Source organism: Monodelphis domestica, chromosome 1 (genome assembly GCF_027887165.1).
Source record: "Monodelphis domestica isolate mMonDom1 chromosome 1, mMonDom1.pri, whole genome shotgun sequence".
NCBI classification, from domain to species: Eukaryota; Metazoa; Chordata; class Mammalia; order Didelphimorphia; family Didelphidae; genus Monodelphis; species Monodelphis domestica.
In genome coordinates, this window is record NC_077227.1 from 260,355,354 (window position 1) to 260,378,077 (window position 22,724).

A 22,724-nucleotide genomic window follows, 5' to 3' on the forward strand; every position below is an offset into this window, starting at 1 on the left:
AAGACTCATCTTCATGAGTTCAAATCTATCCTTAGACATTTACTAGTTGTGTGACCCTGGGCAAGTCATTTAACTCTGCCTCAATTTCTCATCTATAAAATGAACTGGAAAAGAAAATGGCAAACCACTCCAGTGTCTCTGTCAAGTAAATTCCAAATGGGGTCGTAAAAAGTCAGACACAACTGAACAACAAGAACAAGCTTACTTTCATTTATACTGATCATAGTAGCCATTCACATTCCTCAAGTCAACAAATATTAAGGGTTTCTTAGACCAAGTCAAAGGACTTTTTGGTACCTCTGTCAGAGACCGTTTATGGTAAGCATTTCACACACTTTTCCATTTTTATCTCTGATGGTTAAACTAGAAACCAGGTAATAATTATTTGTCCAAAGACTGACTAACTTCCTGGGTTTAGGTGTTCCCCAGCTTTTGAAGCTTAAGTTTCTTTTGTTCTCCTCTGTAGATGTATAGAGAGAAAGCAGAACAAAAACATCGTAAAAACAAGGGGACTCTGATCATCTCTTCACCTGTTCAGCCATATTCTTAGCTTTTTCACATGTGGATGTAACCAACAAAAGTTCGAAAGAACCTGTGGCACTAATGCCTAAAATGTTGGACCTGGAGTGAGGAAGACCTGGAATAGAATCCTTCAGCACTTATTAGCTCTGTGCCCCTGGGCAAGTCATTTTAACCTCTGTCTGCTTCAGTTTCCTTACATATAAAATAAGGATAATAATAATAATAACACCTACCTTCCAGGAATCGTTATTAGAATCAAATGAAATGATAATTGTAAGATGCTTAGCACAGTGCCTAGCACATGTAAGGACTATTATAGATGTTACTTGCTATTATTTTTATAGGACCTGTTTGTTCCAGTACTAGATAGAATGTTGTACTTAAATTAGGAAGAATTGAGATGGAATCCCACTTCAGACACTTGCTAGATGTGTGACTCTGGGCACTTAACCTCTTTCTGCCTCAGTTTCCTCATCTATAAATTGGGGGTAATAGTAGAATCTATTCCCCATGGAGGTTATAAAGATAAAATGAGATGATATTTGTACAATGCTTTGTAAACCTAATAGTTTAAATACTAGCTATTATTAGTAGAATGTAAACTCCTTGAGAGAAAAATGATTACACACTAAAGGCTATAAGACTATATAGTATAATGTCCCTAAATAAATTTATTTTATATTCTATTTTAAAATCTCTAATTCCTTTTCTTTTTAGGAAAATTATTGTGGTCCATTTAATAGAATGGCAACATGAGCTTCATTTTAAAGGGCCTTAGAAACTCAAAAGAATTTTAAGTAATGAAATTCTGACCGTATAAGAGCATAGCTAGTTTGTTCACTATGCCAATCAAATTGTTTCCTTGTAGCTTAATCAGAGAAAAATGTTTGCATTCCATAAAAGGACCAGAAGATAAGTGGCATATCTTTACTCATGGATTAACATCTCTCTTATTTTTTTCCCTTTTTATTCCAAATTTTACAAAAGTAAACAACCATTCCCATATGTGAAAAAAGATTATACACAAATGAAATTACAAATTTCCTAAATGTTTAGCTTAATTTTCTTCATTACATAATAAATCCCCTCCTTAATATCTGGACATTACTTTCTGGGTTTTCGGAGCTGGAGTATTGGTCAGAGATCTGGCCTGAGTAGAGATAATAATAATAGCTAATATTTTCCAGCAACATTTAACCTTGGCATTGAAGCAGTAAACTCACTGAGCTAGCAAAGTGTTAAGCCTGGCTCAGGCCTCCTTTTGACAAGTCCAACCTTCCTTCCCGAGATGCAGCCTCTCCAACACAATCCTCCCCACCCCCAATCCTCAGCCACTAACTCATGTTACCTTCCCTCTGAAAAATGAGCAGTTTTCCACACTTCCACCTACAGCTTTATTTAAAAGGAGCACTCATTCAGTGACTCAAGAGATTCTTCTCCCACTAATTATCTCCACCCTCCACCCCCTTCAAATGTATCATATTCTTCAACTGGAGGTTTGCCTTATCCAGTTGGACCTGTCCAGAATACCAGAAGATTAGGGCTGGAAGGCACCTCAGAGATCAACTAATCCAGTTTAGCCCCTTCCTTTGACAGATCCAGGACATTAATTCTTCGATTTCAGTTGAAACTGACATTTCTCCTTCTTCCAGCTCAGTCAGTCAGGTGGTTTCACTCCTCCATTTGGGACTAGAGATTGGCACTAGCATTTGAGATGATGACTACAATAGCCTTTATGCATTCTTTTAGTTCCCTCGCTGCCTTAGGTTTTCCTAGGGAATGCAAATGAATACGATAATTAGCTTAAATGAAAATATTAGAAAAGTAAACTGCCTATGGGGCAGCTAGATCCGGCAGTAGATAGAACATAGGTCCTGAGACTCCAAGATTCATCTTCTTGAATTTAAATCTGCCCTCAGAAACAGACTAGCTCTGTGACCCTGGGCAAGTCACTTAACCCCGTTTGTCCAAATTTCCTCATCTGTAAAATGAGCTGAAGAAGGAAATGGTAAACCACTCCAGTTTCATTGCCAAGAAAGTCACAAATGGGGTCACAAAGAGTTGGACTTGACTGAAATGACACAACAAAAACAGTTTCCTGTAATCCTAGCTTTCATAAGAGCCATAGAGTACAGTATGAAGCCACATTTATCCATTGTTTGGGATTATTCTTCCCATTGTGATTCTATTAGGAGATAAAATCTAGAGTTAAGTACAAAATGTTTACACAGAATGTTACAGCTTAAAGGGACCTTACAGGTCAAATCCCTCATTTTATAGATAAAGATACTAAAGTCAAAGGTGCTGGATGACTCATCCAAGTGGCACAGCAGAGACTAACTCCACTTCTTAATTTTGTGCCCTTTAAGTTACTTTATGTCTTTGGAAAGTGGGGTAAGAAAAACAGTATAAAGCAGAGACCACAACAGAGCAGAACCCAGCAGAGACAGTGAACCTAGTCAAGTAACTAACAGACAGTATGAGAATAACAGGAGCCAATTTATCAAGAGGTAGAAAATGACATAAACAGAGACCTCAGTGTCATTGTGCATCATAGCAATGAGTTGTCCTTGTACATTTTGTTCTAGCCATATGTGTTCATCCTGTGTGTGTACCTCTATGTGTATTCCCTATATATTTATTTGCTTTCTTCCTATTGATATTGTATGTATTTGTGAGAAAATCTGCCCCCTGTTTATCTATAGTTAATTTCTTATGATGCCATTTCATCAAATGCCTATGCTTTGAACTAATATGTCTTCTGGCTGACTGTTAAAGATAAATACATTGGTGGGGGCTCATAAACTATGGTTTTAAGGGATGTTAATCCATAAAGTACCTTGAATTTAGGGTAAGCATTCCTTAGAGAGTGCATCCTATGAATCTGGAGGTTCTTCCAGGTAAATATTAAGTATATACAAAATAGTATTATATAATCTCAAGATTATGTGTTAGTAATTGGGGAAACCAGGAACAGGAAAATAATCATTTAGGAGGAACTTTATGAATTGTGCTTTTAAGGACTCTGGTGGTGGTAGTAGTCTCTCGGTAACCGAGGATGATGATTGTCTTTGTGCGTTTTTATGCACAAAGACACTTGTGCATGAAGATTTAAGTGGAAAAATCGGTGCACAGAGACAGTCCCACTCTCTTGGCTCTAAGAACATTACAACGCGGCAGTGAGGAAGAAAGTAGTCTAGACCTTTGAAGAGGGAAATAGAACATTGTACATGGAAAGCTAGTTTGACTGAAATGGAATCTAGAAATGGAAAAACATATGAAACAAGAATAGGAAAGTATATGAGAAACAAATGTATAAGGCTTCAAATGCCAGGTCATGGTTTATATACATTATCCTAGAGACAAAAGGTGCCATTGGAGATTTTTAAGTAGGAATAATCTGATCACATCTTTGTTTTAGGAATGTCAATTTGGCAACTGGGTGGAGGCTGGACTGGAGTGAAGAGGGGTTCTAATTAAGAGATTATTGTATTATAGTGAGAGGTAGTTTTGACCTAAACCAGAGTTGACTATGAGTAGAGAAAAGAAGTTGCTTTTCTTGGGTAGTATTGGCATAATTGTGGTGGCCCCAAATACCCCACAATAAATATGGCTTATCACAGGGTATCAAAGTCAAAATGGCCTCCTTATTTCATATTGTATTAACAGTCACTTGGGTGGAGGCATAATTGTCTTACTTGTCATTAAAAATGATGCAGAATGGGGGAGATAGATAACCCCTTAGAGAATAGAGTCACAATAAAAAATGCCCTTGACAAAATGCCCAAAGGGCGCTAAAAATCTGTCTTTTGATCCAACCATAGCACTTCTGGGTTTATACCCCAAAGGGATAATAAGGAAAAAGGCATGTACAAGAATATTCGTAGCTGCGCTCTTTGTCGTAGCAAAATATTGGAAAATGAGGGGATGCCCTTCAATTGGGGAATGGCTGAACAAACTGTGGTATCTATTGGTGATGGAATACTATTGTGATCAAAGGAATAATGAACTGGAGGAATTCCATGTGAACTGGAACAACCTCCAGGAAGTGATGCAAAGTGAGAGGAGCAGATCCAGGAGAACATTGTACACAGAGACTGATTGATACACTGTGGTACAATGGAATGGAATGGACTTCTCCATTAGTGGCAATGCAGTGATCCTGAACAACTTGGAGGGACCTATGAGGAAGAACACTATCCACATCCAGTGGAAATACTGTGGGAGCAGAAACACCGAAGAAAAAACAACTGCTTGACTACATGGCTCAAGGGGATATGATTGGGGATGTTGACTCTAAATGAACATCCTGGTGCAAACATCAACAACATGGAAATAGGTTCTGATCAAGGACACAGTAAAACCCAGTGGAATTGCACGTGGACTCCAGGAAGGGGTGGTTGGACGGGAAGGAGGGAAAGAATATGATTCTTGTAACCAAGGAATAATGTTCTAAATTGACTAAATAAAATTTTCAAAAAAAAATCCCTTGACAAATAAGCTGAAATGTAAGATGAAATGTAATTGAATGAAATTAGAATACTACCCCTGGATTACAAATATTAACTGCACAAGGTAAGGAAGAAATTGCTAGAGAAATGTTCAGAGGGACAAGATCTGGGAGTTATAATAAGTTGTAAGATCAGTAGGAGTCAACAATGTGAACAATCAAAAACAATCCATGTGAACAGTAAAAAAAAAATGAGTATGTGGGGTAGCTGGGTAGCTCAGTGCATTGAGAGTCAGGCCCAGAGACGGGAGGCCCTAGGTTCAATTCTGGCCTCAGATACTTCCTGGCTATGTGACCCTGAGCAAGGCATACTTAACCCCCACTGTCTAGCCTTTACCGCTCTTCTGCCTTGGAACCAATATACAATATTGATTCAAAGATGAAAGGTAAGGGTTATTTTAAAAAAAACAAGTATGATCTTAGGTTTTATTTATTATATCACCCAGGATGGAGCTAACCTCTACTGATGATAGGTCACAAGCAGTCGCTAGGCTGGTCCCCTTCCCAGGGAGATTAATGGGGTCTGGCCTGGGTTTCAAGCAAACATAAATCTAAAGGTCCCCTAACCCTAATCCCAAGGTCATCTAAGGACATAAAAAGTCCTACACATGTGAAGTCTGAGGTTCCCCAATTTGGTAGGTTTCTGAGGACCAGTTGAGTCCTGCTGACCATATGCATTTCTGTAGAGAGATGTGGGTGATCCTGTCTAATGAAACTAAGTTCCTCTGCATCCTTTTTGTGTATCCTTGTTGTATTGGACAAAGTAAACCTCCTTTTGTTAACTGTTCAATAATTTGCAAGTGCTTTATTTCATCCTGAACATTTATTTCATCAAACCTGAACAGAGTGCTGGCATTAAGCCCACTGATAACATATAAGAAAGAGGATGAGTTCTATGTATGACTTATTGAGTTTCAGGTGCCTATGAGACATCTAGGAGGAGATATCTGCTAGGTTCACAGTAACGTAGGCTTAGAACTCAGGAGAAAGATAAAGGCTGGATATGTTGATTTAAAGATCATCTGCATAGAGATGATATTTGAATTCACTGGAGCTTCGGAGATTGCTAGAAAAAAAGAGCACAGGACAGAGCTCTGGGGGGCACACACATAGATGGAGGGGAAAAAATGATATGAATGATGGTTCTACAAAGGAGATTTAGAAGGAATGGTCAGACTAGTGTCTATTTTGGACACCTGCTACTTAACCTGTTATATGCAAAATAAACTGGAAATGGAAACAGCAAACTACTCCAGTATCTTTGCCAAGAAAACCCCAAATGGGATCATGAAAAGTTGTACATGACTGAAGTAACTGAACAGCAACAAGAACAATAATAATAGCAACAATGACACTTCAAGATTAGAAAAATACTAATATTATCTATTTGATGCTCATAGCAAACCTGAGGTCTGGCTATTATTATCCCCATTTCACAGATGAAAAAAACTGAGGCAAATAGAGGTTCAATAACTTGCCCAGGGTTATACATCTAGTAAGTGTCTGGGACAAAATTTGAACTCAGATTTTCCTAACTCCAGGTCCACCACTCTATCCATCACCTCCATTGAGCTCTTTATGCTGAGCAATAAGATTTCTAGGAGCTTACAGATCTTCAAGATCTGTTCAAGATCTTCCCAAAGGACACACATAGCACTAGGGAACACAAACACAGGTACACAGGGAAGGCCACCAAGGAAACCAGACTCTACTCCCCAGAGATATGTGGTCCTGCCACAAGCACATCTCATTTGGCTTTCTTACTCTCTCTCTCTCTCTCTCTCTTGACAACACAACTGACTGCTTAGAAACGCCAGCTCTCTTAACAACAGAAATCTTCCTTCACCCAACACCTCTCCTGGTGCTTCCTTCCATTGCTCTTGACCAATAAGGTTTCTCCCCAGCCACAGTAGCAGCTTTTGTATCCCATATGCTGCATCCTTTATCACAAATACTCACGTTTTTAGTGGGAAAAAAACAAACCCTAATATGTGACTGGGGAGTCCCAAAATCTGTATCCTCATTCTAATTCTGCAATTATCTGATGATGCGACCTTTTATTTCCCCAAGCCTTGGTTTGTTCATCAAGAAAACAAAGTTGTTGTACTAGATGATTTGGAATGCCCTTTCTAGCTCTATGATTCATGGTCTAAGCCAATCTACCCTCCTCAAGGTTTCCGGAGAATATCTCACATCATTGTAAATTTTGTCTCCTCCTGAATCTTCTACTGCAATTAGAGTAGCACAGACCTCTCTGGGAACTGAGCTCCTTCTGGGACCTGTTCAGAGACCTCTGGCATTACCTAGGGTAACAAGCCTATGTAACATATTGTACAATCTGACTCCCAGCTCCCTTCTGATTTTTTTTTTTTGACACAGTTCATTGAGGCAGAACACAGGTCCACTAACATTCTCTTGGCTCTGGATCACAGATTTGGTGATGTAAAAAAACTTCAAAGAACATCTAATCAAACCTTCTCACTAAAACCAAGGGAGGGGAAGTAGCTTGTCCAAAGTCACTCAGGTAATACAAGAAATAAGATTTCAAACCAGGTCCCTTGCCTCCAAAGCCATTCTTCAATCCACTGCATCAAGTTGCATCCTCAGCAATAATTAATTACAGGCTAGCATGGCGGTGCCCCTCTGTAATCCATGCTGTGGTAGGTTGAAATCGGTGGATCAATTGAGCTCAAGAATTTTAAGCTAAATGGGGCTAAAGTTCATCAGGTGTAGACAGTAGGTCTGGGACCAATATAATGAGCCCTTTGGAGTGGAGGGCCAGTGGGCTGCCTAAAGAGGGACTAACTAGCCCAAGTTGGAAACAAAGTCAAAGCTTCCATGCCAATCAACACTGACTAACACATTTCCATCCTGGGGAGATAGGGAGAACTAGTAATAAAATAATAATAATAACCACTTCCATTTACATGGATATTCAACATTTATGAAGCACTTTACACAAGCAACTCTTTAAGGCAATACAAATATAATTATTTTCATTGGGCAGAAAGAGGTTAAATGACCTGCTTGTGGTCACACAGCTAGTAAAAAAGAAGAGGGAGTGGAGGAGGCACTTAGTCTGACTGAGAAAGGAAGGAGAGATGTAGGATGGTCATTTAAAGGGAATGGTACAATCTCTGAAAAGCTTTTTTAAGGGCAGGAGAGAGTTGGGTATGTTTGAAGGCCGTAGGGAAGGAGCCAGTTGACAGGGAGAGGTTGAATATATTGAGAGAGAGACAGAGACAGAATAATTGAGAATTAAATCTTTTCGAGAATAAGGGAGATCAATCAAGTGAAGACGTATAATGATTGGCCTTGGGAAAGAGAAAGACCACATCTTTGTCAGAAAATGGGAAGAAGAAGAATGCAAAATGTCAAAGGATCTTTAGATGGAGAGAATAGAAGAGGCTGCGATATCATAACCTCCTCAGGATCACAAAGCAAAAGCAATGTGAAAATGTCAAGTCCTATACCTAAAATCTGCCTTCCCTGCTTTTGCATTGAAGTTACCACTTTAAGTTTTCTATGTTAACATTGCTAAAGAAAAAGAAACTATTATGTCCAAATTTTGTACAACTCACAGAACTGGTTTCTGGGATGATCAAACCAGTAACTATTTTTTCCTTTGATTCTCAAGATGTTTCCTGCCAAGATATAGCATTCTATCTTACTATACATGAATAACTTTATTAAGAAATGATTGGCCTTTATTGGCTACTGAAAAGAAATCATTAGTATACATATCTCTCAGCTATTCAAGGTGCCTTTATAAAAACTGACTGAACCAGGGCAAAAAAACTTGTCAAAAATATAGAAAAAGAGGAGGTGGAGTCAAGAGGGCGGCCTAGAAGGAGCAGAAGTTCAGACCTCTGAACACCCTTCCTAACCGATCATAAACTGAATGCTCCCAGAGGACTGAAAAACAAAATTAACAATAAGACAGAGCCAAGGAACCCTCCTGCTGGACTTAATTCAAAAGGTACGCCCCCCCGAAAAGCCGGAATCTGAGATCACTTGGGTTTAAGGGGAAGACAGAAGGAAGGTCCCAGGACCCATAGCCCCTCCCACCCAGAGCACTGAGACTCCTGTGGCAACTGGAACTTCTGGGTGTGCAAAGGTGCTGGTCTGGAGGGCATACACTGCAAGCAAGGCTGTGCTAAATTCAGAGCGTCCAATGCAGATGGTGGGGAAGGAGCTAGAGAGGGAGTATAGACCTGGCAGCCTGGCCAGAGCTGTGGAGATCCTCCATATTTGCTCCAGCCTTCCAGGAAGTTTTGGACTCAGGGCACACCCAGCCCAAGTAAACTGAACTTAATCCCATCAAAAGTCTTCAGAACTCAGGGAAGCCCAGGCTCCACACCCCTCCCTCACAGACTGCTGGACTTTAATCCAATCAAAAGCCCTCAGAGGACTGGGAAGCTCAAACCCCAACAAACCTCCAGCAGAAACTACACTGAGAGATCTCCTGCTAAAGCTCCAAGAGGGGAGACTGACAGAAGCCCCCAAACCAAAAAAAAAAAAATGAGAGAAGCAAGAGCACAGACAAATATGGGGAGTAAATAAGAGGTGAATTTGAGCAAACAACAGAAAAAGAAGAAAGAAACTCCAATAGACAGCTTCTACTCAGCAAATGGAACAGAGGGGGAGAGATCAGCAAAAGATAAATCAGAAATCCCAGCAAACTGGATACAGGCTGTGGAAGAACTCAAAACACAATTAAGAGAGGCTGAAGACAATTAGGAAAAGAACTGAAAAATTAAGATAAGTCATCTGGAAACAGAGGCACTTGAACTAAAATGAGAAAACAGTATCTTGAAAGCCAAAATCAACCAGCTGGAAAATGAGGCAAAGGAGATGAAAGATGATGTGAAGAAGATGAAAGATGAGAAAAAGGAGATGAAAGATGAGATAAAGAAGATGAAAGACGACCTCCAAAGAAAATCAGACCAGAAGGAAAAAGATGACCAAAAAGCCAGGGATGAAATCCAGTCTTTAAGAACCAGAATACAATGACTGGAATTAAGTGACCTCACAAGGCAGCAAGACACTATAAAACAAAATTAAAAGAATGAAAAAATTGAGGAAAATATGAAGCATCTCATTCACAATACAGATGATTTAGAAAATCATTCGAGAAGAGACAATTTAAGAATCATAGGTCTACCAGAAAACCATGACAAAAGAAAAAGCCTAGACATAATACTACAGGAAATTATTCAGGAAAACTGCACCAATATCCCAGAACAAGAGGAGAAAGTGGAGATTGAAAGAATCCACAGATCACCTCCTTTTTTTAATCCCCAACTGACAATACCTAGGAATATCATAGCCAAATTTAAAAACTATCAGACCAAAGAAAAGATATTACAAGCTGCCAAGAAGAAGCCATTCAGATACCACGGAAACACAGTGAGTATAACTCAGGATCAGGCTGCATCCATACTGAAGGACCAAAAGGCATGCAATATGATATTCTGGAAAGCAAGGGAACTAGGTCTACAACCAAGAATCAAATATCCATCAAAACTGACTATATTCTTCCAGGGGAAAGTATGGGCATTCAACACAATAGAAGAATTCCAAGCATTCATAAAGAAAAGAACAGACCTGAACAGAAAATTTGATGTCCAAGCACAGAACTCAAGAGAATCATCAAAAGGTAATTAAAAAAGAGGAGGAAAAGAAAAACAAAACAAAACAACAACAAAAAAAATTTTAAGAGACTCAATAAGTTAAAATATGTATTCCTATAAGAGGTCATTGGTAACTCTTAAAAACTGTTGTTATCACCTGGGCAGCTAGAATTACACTTAGAGGGAACAGTGACAAACTGTATAGGATGAAAGGACAAGACATAAATAGGTATATAGATATATGCATGCATAAATACATATACGTGTGTGTGTGTGAATATATATATACATATATATATATATATATATATACAACCAGAACTTTAAAAAAAGAGGCTAATACTAAAAGAAATGGGAAAAGAAATAAATAGGGATAAATTGATATGTCACAAAGAAGCTCATGGTGGGAGGGGGGAGAACATTGATACACTGGAAGGGTAAAGAGATTGGAGATAGGAAATACTCAACTCTCACATGCTTTGAAACTGACCCAAAGAGGGAAGAACAATCCAATCTATTGGGGAAGAAAATAGATTTCCTCCCTATAGGGGATTAGAAGGATAAAAACCGGACTGGTGGGGAGGGAAGCAGTACAAGGGGGGGGGGGGTAATTTTTAGAAGACTACAGGGGAAAATAAGGGAGGGAATAAGAAGGGAGGGGGGTAGAAAGAGAAGTAAAATAAGGGTGGGAACTAGGGTGACTGACTATAAACAAACATCGATGTAGAAAGAAATAGCGAAAGAAGAAAAGGCAGGACCAGGAGTAGAAATCAAAATGCTAGTAATCATAACTCTGAATGTGAATGGAATGAACTCACCCATAAAATGCAAGCGAATAGCAGAGTGGATTGGAATCCAAAACCCTACCTTATGCTGTCTGCAAGAAACACACATGAGGAAGGTAGATATGCATAGGTTGAAAGTAAGAGGATGGAGCCAAATCTATAGGGCATCAACTGATAAAAAGAAGGCAGGAGTCTCAATCATGATATCTGACAAAGCCAAAGTAAAAATAAATCTAGTTAAAAGAGATAGGGAAGGTAATTACATCTTGATAAAAGGCAGTATAGACAACGAGGAAATATCTGTACTCAATATGTATGCACCAAATGGCATAGCATCCAAATTTCTGAGGAGAAACTAGAGGAACTCAAGGATGAAATAGATAGAAAAACTATACTAGTGGGAGATCTGAACCTTCCTCTACCCAAACTAGATAAATTAAAACCAAAAAATAAATAAGAAAGAGGTGAGAGAAGCAAATGCAATCTTAGAAAAATTAGAGTTAGTAGACATGTGGAGAAAAATAAATCAGGACAAAAAGGAATACACCTTCTTTTCAGCAGTACATGGTACATTCACAAAAATTGACCATGTACTAGGGCACAAAATCATTGTGAACAAGTGCAAAAGGGCAGAAATAATAAATGCAACCTTCTCAGACCACAATGCAATAAAAATAATAATTAGTAAGGGTACATGGAGAGATAAATCAAAATTTAATTGGAAATTAAACAATATGATTCTCCAAAACGAGCTAGTTGAAGAACAAATCATAAAAACAATAACTTCATTGAAGAAAATGACAATGGTGAGACATCCTTTCAATGGGATGCAGCCAAAGCAGTACTCAAGGGGAAATTTATATCCTTGAGTTCATATATAAACAAATTAAGAAGGGCAGAGGTCAATGAATTGGGCATACAAATTAAAAAACTAGAAAGTGAACAAATTAAAAATCTTCAGATGAAGACTAAATTAGAGATCCTAAAACTCAAAGGAGAAATTAATAAAATTGAAAGTCAAAGAACTTTTGATTTAATAAATAAGACTAGAAGCTGGTACTTTGAAAAAACAAATAAAATAGACAAAGTACTAATCAGTCTAATTAAAAAAAGGAAAGAAAAAAACCAAATTGACAGTATCCAAGATGAAAAGAGAGGCCTCACCTCTAATGAGGAGGAAATTAAGGCAATCATTAAAAACTACTATGCCCAATTATATGGCAACAAATATAGCAATCTAGGTGATATGGATGAATACTTACAAAAATTTAAATTGCCTAGACTAAAAGTGGAAGAAATAAATTACCTAAACAACCCCATATCAGAAAAAGAAATTGAACAAGCCATCAAAGAACTCCCTAAGAAAAAATCCCCAGGTCCAGATGGATTCACAAATGAATTCTATCAAACATTCAAAGAGCATCTGATCCCAATATTATACAAACTATTTGACAGAATAAGCCAAGAAGGGGTTCTACCAAATTCTTTTTACAACACAAAAATGGTACTGATCCCAAAGCCAGGCAGATCAAAAACAGAGAAAGAAAACTATAGGCCAATCTCCCTAATAATAGATGCAAAAATCTTAAATAGGATACTAGCAAAAAGACTCCAGCAAGTCATCACAAGGGTTATCCACTATGATCAGGTAGGATTCATACCAGGAATGCAAGGATGGTTCAATATTAGGAAAACCATTCACATAATTGACCATATCAACAAGCAAACCAACAAAAATCACATGATCATCTCAATAGATGCAGAAAAAGCCTTTGACAAAATACAACACCCATTCCTATTGAAAACACTAGAAAGTATAGGACTAGAAGGGCCTTCCCTAAAAATAATAAACAGTATATATCTAAAACCATCAGCAAACATCATCTGCAATGGGGATAAACTCGAAGCTTTCCCAATAAGATCAAGAGTAAAACAAGGATGCCCGTTATTTAATATTATACTAGAAACACTAGCAGTATCAATTAGAATAGAAAAGGAAATTGAAGGTATTAAAATTGGAAATGAGGAGACCAAGCTGTCACTCTTTGCGGATGATATAATGATTTACTTAAAGAATCCTAGAGAATCAACGAAAAAGCTAGTCGAAATAATCAACAACTTTAGCAAAGTTGTAGGATACAAAATAAACCCGCATAAGTCATCAGCATTTCTATATATCTCCAATCCAGTTCAGCAGCAAAAATTAGAAAGTGAAATTCCATTTAAAGTCACCCGAGACAATATAAAATACTTAGGAATATATCTGCCAAGACAAACACAGGAACTATATGAACACAACTACAAAACACTCTCCATACAATTAAAACTAGACCTAAACAATTGGAAAAACATCGATTGCTCATGGGTGGGACAAGCTAACATAATAAAAATGACCATCCTACCCAAACTTATTTTAAACTTCTTTACTGAATTAGAGAAAACCATAACAAAGTTCATTTGGAAGAACAAAGGATCAAGGATATCCAGGGAAATAATGAAAAAAAAATACAAAGGAAGGACTTGCAGTCCCAGATCTCAAACTATATTACAAAGCAATGGTCATCAAAACTATTTGGTACTGGCTAAGAGACAAAAAGGAGGATCAGTGGAATAGACTCGGGGTAAATGACCTCAGGAAGACAGTCTATGACAAACCCAAAGACCCCAACTTTTGGGACAAAAATCCACTATTTGATAAGAGATGCTAGGAAAATTGGAAGACAGTATGGGAGAGATTAGGTTTGGATCAACACCTCACACCCTACACCAAGATAAACTCAGAATGGGTGAATGACCTGAATATAAAGAAGGAAACTATAAGTAAATTAGGTGAACACAGAATAGTATACATGTCAGATCTTTGGGAAGGGAAAGATTTTAAAACCAAGCAAGACTTAGAAAGAGTCACAAAATGTAAAATAAATAATTTTGACTACATCAAATTAAAAAGTTTTGTAAAAACAAAACCAATGTAACTAAAATTAGAAGGGAAGCAACAAATTGGGAAACAATCTTCATTACAAAAACTTCTGACAAAGGTCTAATTACTCAAATTTATAAAGAGTTAAACCAGTTGTACAAAAAATCAAGCCATTCTCCAATTGAAAAGTGGGCAAGGGACATGAATAGGCAGTTTTCAGTTAAATAAATCAAAACTATTAACAAGCACATGAAAAAGTGCTCTACATCTCTTATAATCAGAGAGATGCAAATAAAAACAACTCTGAGGTATCACCTCACACTTAGCAGATTGGCCAACATGACCAGGAAAGTAATGAATACTGGAGGGGATGTGGCAAAGTGGGGACATTAATTCATTGCTGGTGGAGTTGTGAATTGATCCAACCATTCTGGAGGGCAATTTGGAACTTTGCCTATATACTCCAAAGAGATAATAAGGAAAAAGGCTTGTACAAGAATATTCATAGTTGCGCTCTTTGTGGTGGCCAAAAATTGGAAAATGAGGGGATGCCCTTCAATTGGGGAATGGCTGAACAAATTGTGGTATATGTTGGTGATGGAATACTATTGTGCTAAAAGGAATAATAAAGTGGAGGAATTCCATGGAGACTGGAACAACCTCCAGGAAGTGATGCAGAGCGAAAGGAGCAGAACCAGGAGAACATTGTACACAGAGACTGATACACTGTGCTACAATCAAACATAATGGACTTCTCCATTAGTGTCAATAAAATGTCCCTGAACAATCTCCAGGAATCTATGAGAAAAAACACTAACCACAAGCAGAGGACAAACTGTGGGAGTAAAAACACCGAGGAAAGGCAACTGCTTGACTACAGGGGTGGAGGGGATATGACTGAGGAGAGACTCTAAATGAACACCCTAATGCAAATACCAACAACAAGGAAATGGGTTTGGAGCAGGGACACATGTGATACCCAGTAGAATCACGCGTCGGCAGGGGGGAGGAAAAGAAAATGATCTCTGTTTCCAATGAATAATGTATGAAAATGACCAAATAAAATATAATGTTTAAAAAAATGTAGAAAAAGAGAGATCCTAAACATATCCTTTACTAACCAAAGTCCAATAAAAATCAGAGGAATAAAAACTTGAGGAAAAAATTCAGGTTTAGATGGAGATTAAATAAAACAATCCTAAATCTTGGAACAATAGATAATTTTAAGAAAGTAAATCATAACAAAAAGAAAATTTACCTAAACATGTGGGATGTAACCAAAGCAGTAATTAGGGGAAAATTTCTTATCTCCAAATATTTTCATCAAGAAGAGGGAAAAAGGAGATCAATTAATTCAGCATGCAATTAAAAGAACCCTAGAAAACAATAAATTAAAAATCTCAAATGAGCACCAAATATAAATTCTGAAAATCAAAGGAAATTACCAGAATGAAAAATGATGTAAGCAAAATTACAACAGATGAAGAACAAATAAGGGAAATTTTTAGAAACTATTTTGCTCAATTACATGCCCTCCCCAAAATGAATAATTAAATATTTACAAAAATATATAGTTTAACAAAATAAGAAACTGACATTTTAAATAATTCAAACCTAGAAAAAGAAACTGGAACAAGCAATAAATAAATCACCAAAAAATTTTAACCTGGGAAAATGGATTTCTGTTGGTAAATTCTAGCAAACAATCAAAGAACAATTAACTCTAGTATTATAGAATTTGCTGGCAAAAATAAAGAAGGCATCTTGCCAACCTCTTTCTATGAAAAAAAAAATATGGTACTAATGTCAAAACCAAAAAGAAATAAAGCAGAGAAAGAAAATATAGATCAGTTTCTATAATTCAGATAAATACAAAAATATTGAATAAAATACTACCAAAGAAGCTAAAGTAACATATGTTTAAAAAATTATACATCATGGTCAGTTTGAATTAAGCACAAGGAATGCAAAGCTGATTCAAAATTAGGAAAATGGTAAGCACAATAGACCATATTAATAACAAAAGCAATAAAAATTATGACTGTCATTGGATACATAAAAAGTTTTTGATAAAATATAATACACAATTATTTTTAATGAAAATTAATTTAAAAGAATTGCAAAATGAACTTTTCCTTAACATGGTAAACACTATTTAAAATCAAAAGATTAACATTATGTGTAATAGACAAACACTAAGTTCCTTTACATTCATACTGGAGAAAAGGAATGTCAAAATTGTTATTTGACATAGTTGTAAAAATTCTACCTATTGCAATACAATTTTTGGGAAATAAGTATTGGCTAAGAAAAAAACATTATTATTGCTTTTTGTAGATGATCTTTATGATTTATTTAGAGGACTTCAGAGATCCCACTAAAATAGTTAAATAAACAACTTTTAATAACTTCAACAAAGTAGCAGGACATAAAATAAACTACAAAAAAATCATTAGTCTTTCTGTGTATCACTAATAAAATCCAACAAGAAGAGCTATAAAAAAGAGTTTAAAATAATTACAGAATGTATAAAATACCAAAAACATTGCTTTATAAATATGACAAGCTCTTAAGGAAAATAATGAAAAAGAGTAGAAATTCAGAAGTTCTAGAAGCACCAGATCTCTAATTATAATACTAAGCATCTTCATAAAAAAAAATTTTTTTTTGGCAAAAATTGCTTGGGGAATTGGAAAACAGCATGACTCAAATTAGACTTTGACCTGTTTCTCATACCATATAGCATTATAAACTCCAAATGGATACGTGACTCAATGAGCACATTTTACAAATAATTAGACACTTTTGTGGATACAGAATGTTCATGTGCTCCATCATTATTTCATGAGTAGAACATTTATACATATTCTGATAAGATGAACTATTATTATTGGTCTCTTTTCTAAATGTGCCCATTGTTGGGGCACAGTGGAAATGTCTGCTTTCATTTCAGTTAGTTGGGAGAAGAGAAAAAGAATATGTGGCTAAGTTATCTGCTGTGAGGGTAGAGATTGAGAATAGTTTGGTAATTTTAAGGACTAAAGAAAAGGTTCCTGCATGAAGTATAAATGATTTATGCTGGCATTCAAGACATTCAATAATTTAGATCCAATCTGGCCTTCCAGCTTTATTTCACATTACTCTTAATTTAAACACTCTGCTCCAACCAAACTAGACTATTGCCAGCTCCCAATTTCATCTTGCCCATTCCTCTGATGATTTCTTCAAGTCAACCCTCATTCCTTGAAAGGATTCCCCACAATATCTGCACATATTCAAATTGTTCTCTCTCTTCTAGGGCAGGATAAAATGATACTGCTTACCCAAAGCCTCCCCTAATCCCCACCCCTCCACTAAAGGTGATCTTTCTTCTTAACTTTTTACTTGGAAAAAAAAAAGACCAAATGGATATTTAGCCTAAACATAAGTCTATTATAAATAAATTCGAGAAGGGAAAGAGATACATTTTATAATTGTGGATAGGGAGAGTTCTTGACCAAACAAAGAATAAAGATTATTATAAAAGAGATAGAAGGGACCACTAGGTGGGTCAGTGTATTGAGAGTCAAGCCTAGAGAGGGGAGGACCTGTGTTCAAATATGGCCTCAGACACTTTCTAGCTGTATGACCCTGGACAAGTCACTTAACCCCCATTACCTAACCCTTGCCATTTTTCTGTCTTGGAATCAATACATTCTATTGATTCTAATGAAAGGTAAGGGTTTAAAAAAAAGAGATAGATAATTTTAATTCCATAACTTTGAAGAAGCTTCCATAGGCAAAATAAATACAGTTGGCACTAGAAGAAAAATAACTGAATGTGAAAAAAAAATCTTTTCATCTCATTCCTTGGGAAATGTTTTAATATAGGAAATGTACAAGAAATTTCTGCATGTATACATATGTAACATATACATATAGAATTCCTATATGTATACATAAGATTCATTTTTAAATAGAGAAATCTTGGCTATGAATAGGCACTTTCTCTCATTTTTCATAAGTCTCTCAATTTGTAGAATACTTTTTCTCAGAATAACCCTGTCAGGTAGATCTTGCAAGTACTATTATGTCCATTTCACAGATGAAGAACACTTGATTTGGTTATCCATTTCATTTTTTTAAATTATTTTTACAAGCATCTATATATCTCCTTTCCAATTCCATCTCAACTCCATAATAAACCTTAAAACTGTCTTAACAACTGTTCATAGTCCAGCAGAACAATTTCCTACTTTGGCCATATCCAAAAACTTATGTCTTATTCTACCTTTGAAATCCATCACTTCTCTGGCATTAAGTAGGTAGTATGTTTCATCTTTGGTGCTCTGGACATATAGTTTATCATCACATTGCTCATAGTTCTTTCTTTCAAGGTTTTTTTCCTTCTGTAAGGTTTCTGTCATTGTAGGAATTGTTCTCTTACTTTTGCTAGAGGTGGGTAGTTGCTTAATCAATAGAGCATTTGACCTGGACTCAGGAAGACTGAAATTCAAATCTTCCCTCAAACATTGTGTGATCCTAGAAAAATCTATTAATCTCTCTCTGCCTCAGTTTCCTCAACCATAAAGTGGGGATAGTAATAGGACTTACCTCCCAAGGTTGTTTCAAAGTTGTAAACGTTTAACACAGTACCTGGCACAAAGAAGACAATAAATATGTTTTTCCCTTCTTTCTTCTTGCTCACATCACCCTATATTAACTGAAAGACTCTGAAACAGTCCGTTTTATCATTCCTTTTTTCATAATTCATTACATTCATATGCCATAGATTACTAAGCCATTCCCCAATAAGAGAGAACCCCACTAATTTCTAGTTTGAGGTTACTACAAGAAGAACTGCTTTATATATTATTATATGTAGAAGTCCTTTTCTTCTTTTTTTGGTTGTTTTGGCGTATAGGAATAATAGTAATATGCCTGTGCCAAAGAATATGCACAATTTAGTAGTAATTTGGGGGCATAGTTTTAAATTGCTTTCCAGAATGGTTAAATCAGATCACAGTTCCACCAACAATGCATAAGTATGATTTCCTACAGCCCCTCCAATATTTGTCATGTTTCTTTTTTGTTACCGTTGCCAAACCATTTAGTTTGAGATAGAACTTCAGAGTGCTTAATTGTGTATTTCTCTAATTATTGGTTACTTGGAGCATTTTCCATATTGTCGTTGATAGATTGGATTTCTTCCTTTGAATGTAATTATCAATAATTATGACAATATGTAAATCAAATCAACTCTGAGGTTCCACCTCACACCCATCAGTTTGATAAAGATGATAAATTTTATATAGAGAGAAATGAAACAAGGCTTTTGAAAGCATTATATAACTGTTGTTATTATCTTTATTAGGTAGCAAAGGTAATCAGGAGACTGACCCTTTCAACATCAATTTGGTAGTTCACAACCTGATCATTGTAAAACCTTTGTCAGAGGGTATACCAAGAGATATGTGCCCTAGCCCCTTGTTAGAAAGACCCAGTCAACTCTGACTGATCCCTAGGAACAGGAGCTGCCTCCTAATAATGAATAACTAATAATTGGGGGAATAGACTCTTATAATAATTTCCCCTCCATTACCACCACTACCCCCCTTTTGTTTATCAAAGTGAACTATGAAATAACTTTGCTCTTTTTTATGCTTTTTCAAGGTTTTCTCTCCTTTGAATTCCATATGGTAGTGTAGCAAGATTTAGAGGCAGAGGTTTTCTCTTTCCTTACCATTAATTCTGCTGTGATCACTATTGCCAGTTAGTACTATTAGGGAAACTTGGGTGGCTCAGTAGATAGAATATTAGGTCTGAAATTAGGAAGATTCATCTTCCCGAGTTCAAATCTGATCTCAAACACTTATTAGCTGCATGACCCTGGGAAAATCACTTAATCCTGTTTGCCTCAGCTCCTCCTCTATAAAATGAGCTGGAGAAGAAAATAGCAAACTCCTCCAGCATCTTTGTCAAGAAAACCCTAACTGAGATCATGAAGAGTTGGTGGACATGACAGAAATGACAGGACAACATTAGCACTATCACTGCTATTATTGTTGTTGTTGTTATAGATAGAAACTGGACCTGTGATTTCATTGACATAGGGAACTCCTAGATGAAGTACCCTCTCAAACTATGCAAGTCAGTATTATTGCTAATAAGAATACTTCCTTCTTAGTCTAACAATCTAGTAAATACATCTCCTTAATCTAACATATTTGGTGGCTTCTTGGCACAATTACTGGTATCCTGGGTACTATGGTTTCTTCTCAGGGCAGTCGTAGCTCCTAGAGCCTGAATCTTTCAGAATCTCCTCATGTATGATGTTGTAGAAGCAAATCAAGTTAGTTTTTCATTAAAAGAAACTGAGATGGGGGCAACTGGGTAGCTCAGTGGATTGAGAGCCAGGTCTAGAGATGGGAGGTCCTAGGTTCAAATCTGGTTTCAAACACTTCCCAGCTGTGTGACCCTGGGCAAGTCACTTGACCCCCATTGCCTAGCCCTTAACACTCTTCTGCCTTGGAGCCAATATACAGTATTGATTCCAAGACAGAAGGTAAGGGTTTAAAAAAAAGAGAGAGAGACTGAGACATTCCCCAATGATGCAGAGCACTAAATGTTGACATTTCCTCCCTACTGTAAGGGTTAAATTAGGAATTTTGACAAAATAAGAGAGCAGCTTTTAATAACTTAAGTTTTAATGAGACTATAGCAGAGTTATAAATTAATATTATCCCTTTAAGCCAGAGAAAAGAAAACTTCTAGCAGCTTTTAATAAATTAACAATTTAGTTTAATTAAAATAGAGATAGGAAAAGAATATATTAAAATGAATATAGTAAAGGAGAGAAATTTAGGAAAGAGGTAAAGAAAGAAATTGCCTAGTCCTAACTAGCTACCCCATAAATATCTATAACTGCCTATAACTGCTGTTAGAGAAAGTCCATATGATGATCACCCTTCAGCTCAACTCACCAGGCAGAATCAATATGTATACACACATACACACACACACACACACACACACACATACATATATAATCTCCCAACCAAAAACCAACCAACAACTAATCACCAACCCACACCACCAACAACCAACCCCCAAAGACCAACTATCAATTACCTCCAAACCCAAAAAAGGTCAAAAGCCCCTCTCAGTCCTCACACTGGCCTTTTATATCTCCTTCTTACCTCACTTCCTGTCTCTCTGGTTTCTACTTCCTCTCACTGTGGGCTGGTATATCTTTACCTATCTCTATGGTAAAAGAATCTCCAGATCCCCAGTTAAATTAGAGAAGGGGATTAAGAATTTTCTTTTAGGTAAAAACACCGAGGAATAGCAACTGCTTGACTACAGGGGTTGAGGGGACATGTCTGAGGAGAGACTCTAAATGAACACTTTAATGCAAATACCAACAGCATGGAAATGGGTTCGAATCAAGAACACATGTGATATCCGGTGGAATCACGCGTCAGCTAGGGAAGGGGGTGGGGGGAGAAAAGAAAATGATCTTTGTCTCCAATGAATAATGTTTGGAAATGACCAAATAAAATAATGTTTTAAAAAAATTTCTCTTTTATGCTACCTAAGTATAAAGTAGTTCTAGGAATACTAGGACTTAGTTGAATGATTGCAATTTGATAATTCAGCCAAGGAAGCTTTACTGAGGTGAATCACTTCAAGATACTCTCAGTGCCTATCCTTGTTGATTATCCTTCCCTTTCTCTCCTGCTATTACTAGGTAAATCTCTCTTATTAACTCCTGAATGACCAAAGTGTCTCATTTTGTTCCAATGTATAATTTAAGCCATCACGTATCTAGCCTGAGTTAGTACCTAGTCAGAAAATAGGGGGAATAGTGGCATTGTAAAATCTAGCTAGTCATAGGAAACTGACTTCTTGGGGGAAAAGATTGGGGTATTATTTGTAAAGTTAATAATCACTAAATAGCAGAGTAAATAGAGTGCCAAGCATGGAGTCAGGAAAACTTGAATTTCAAATGTGACCTCAGACATTTGCTAGCTTTGTGACCCTGGGCAAGTCACTTAACCCTATTTGCCTCCATTTCCTCGTCTGAAAAATGAGCTGCAAGGAAATGGAAAACCACTCCAGTTTCTTTGCCAAGAAAAAACCCAAATGGAGATTACAACAGGATTGGACATGATTGAAATTACTGAAAAACAACAACATATTTCTTGGAGATTATTTACTAAAAGCAATTTCTTTCTTCTTGTATCTGATGTTACTCATTCATACTATTCCCTTTCCTGAGGATATTCCAAGGATGCCTATTCTCAGGGACATACTGTAATGTACCAAGTTGCATTTGGCCTATCAGATGTTTCTGAGTTTTTGCCCAAAATATT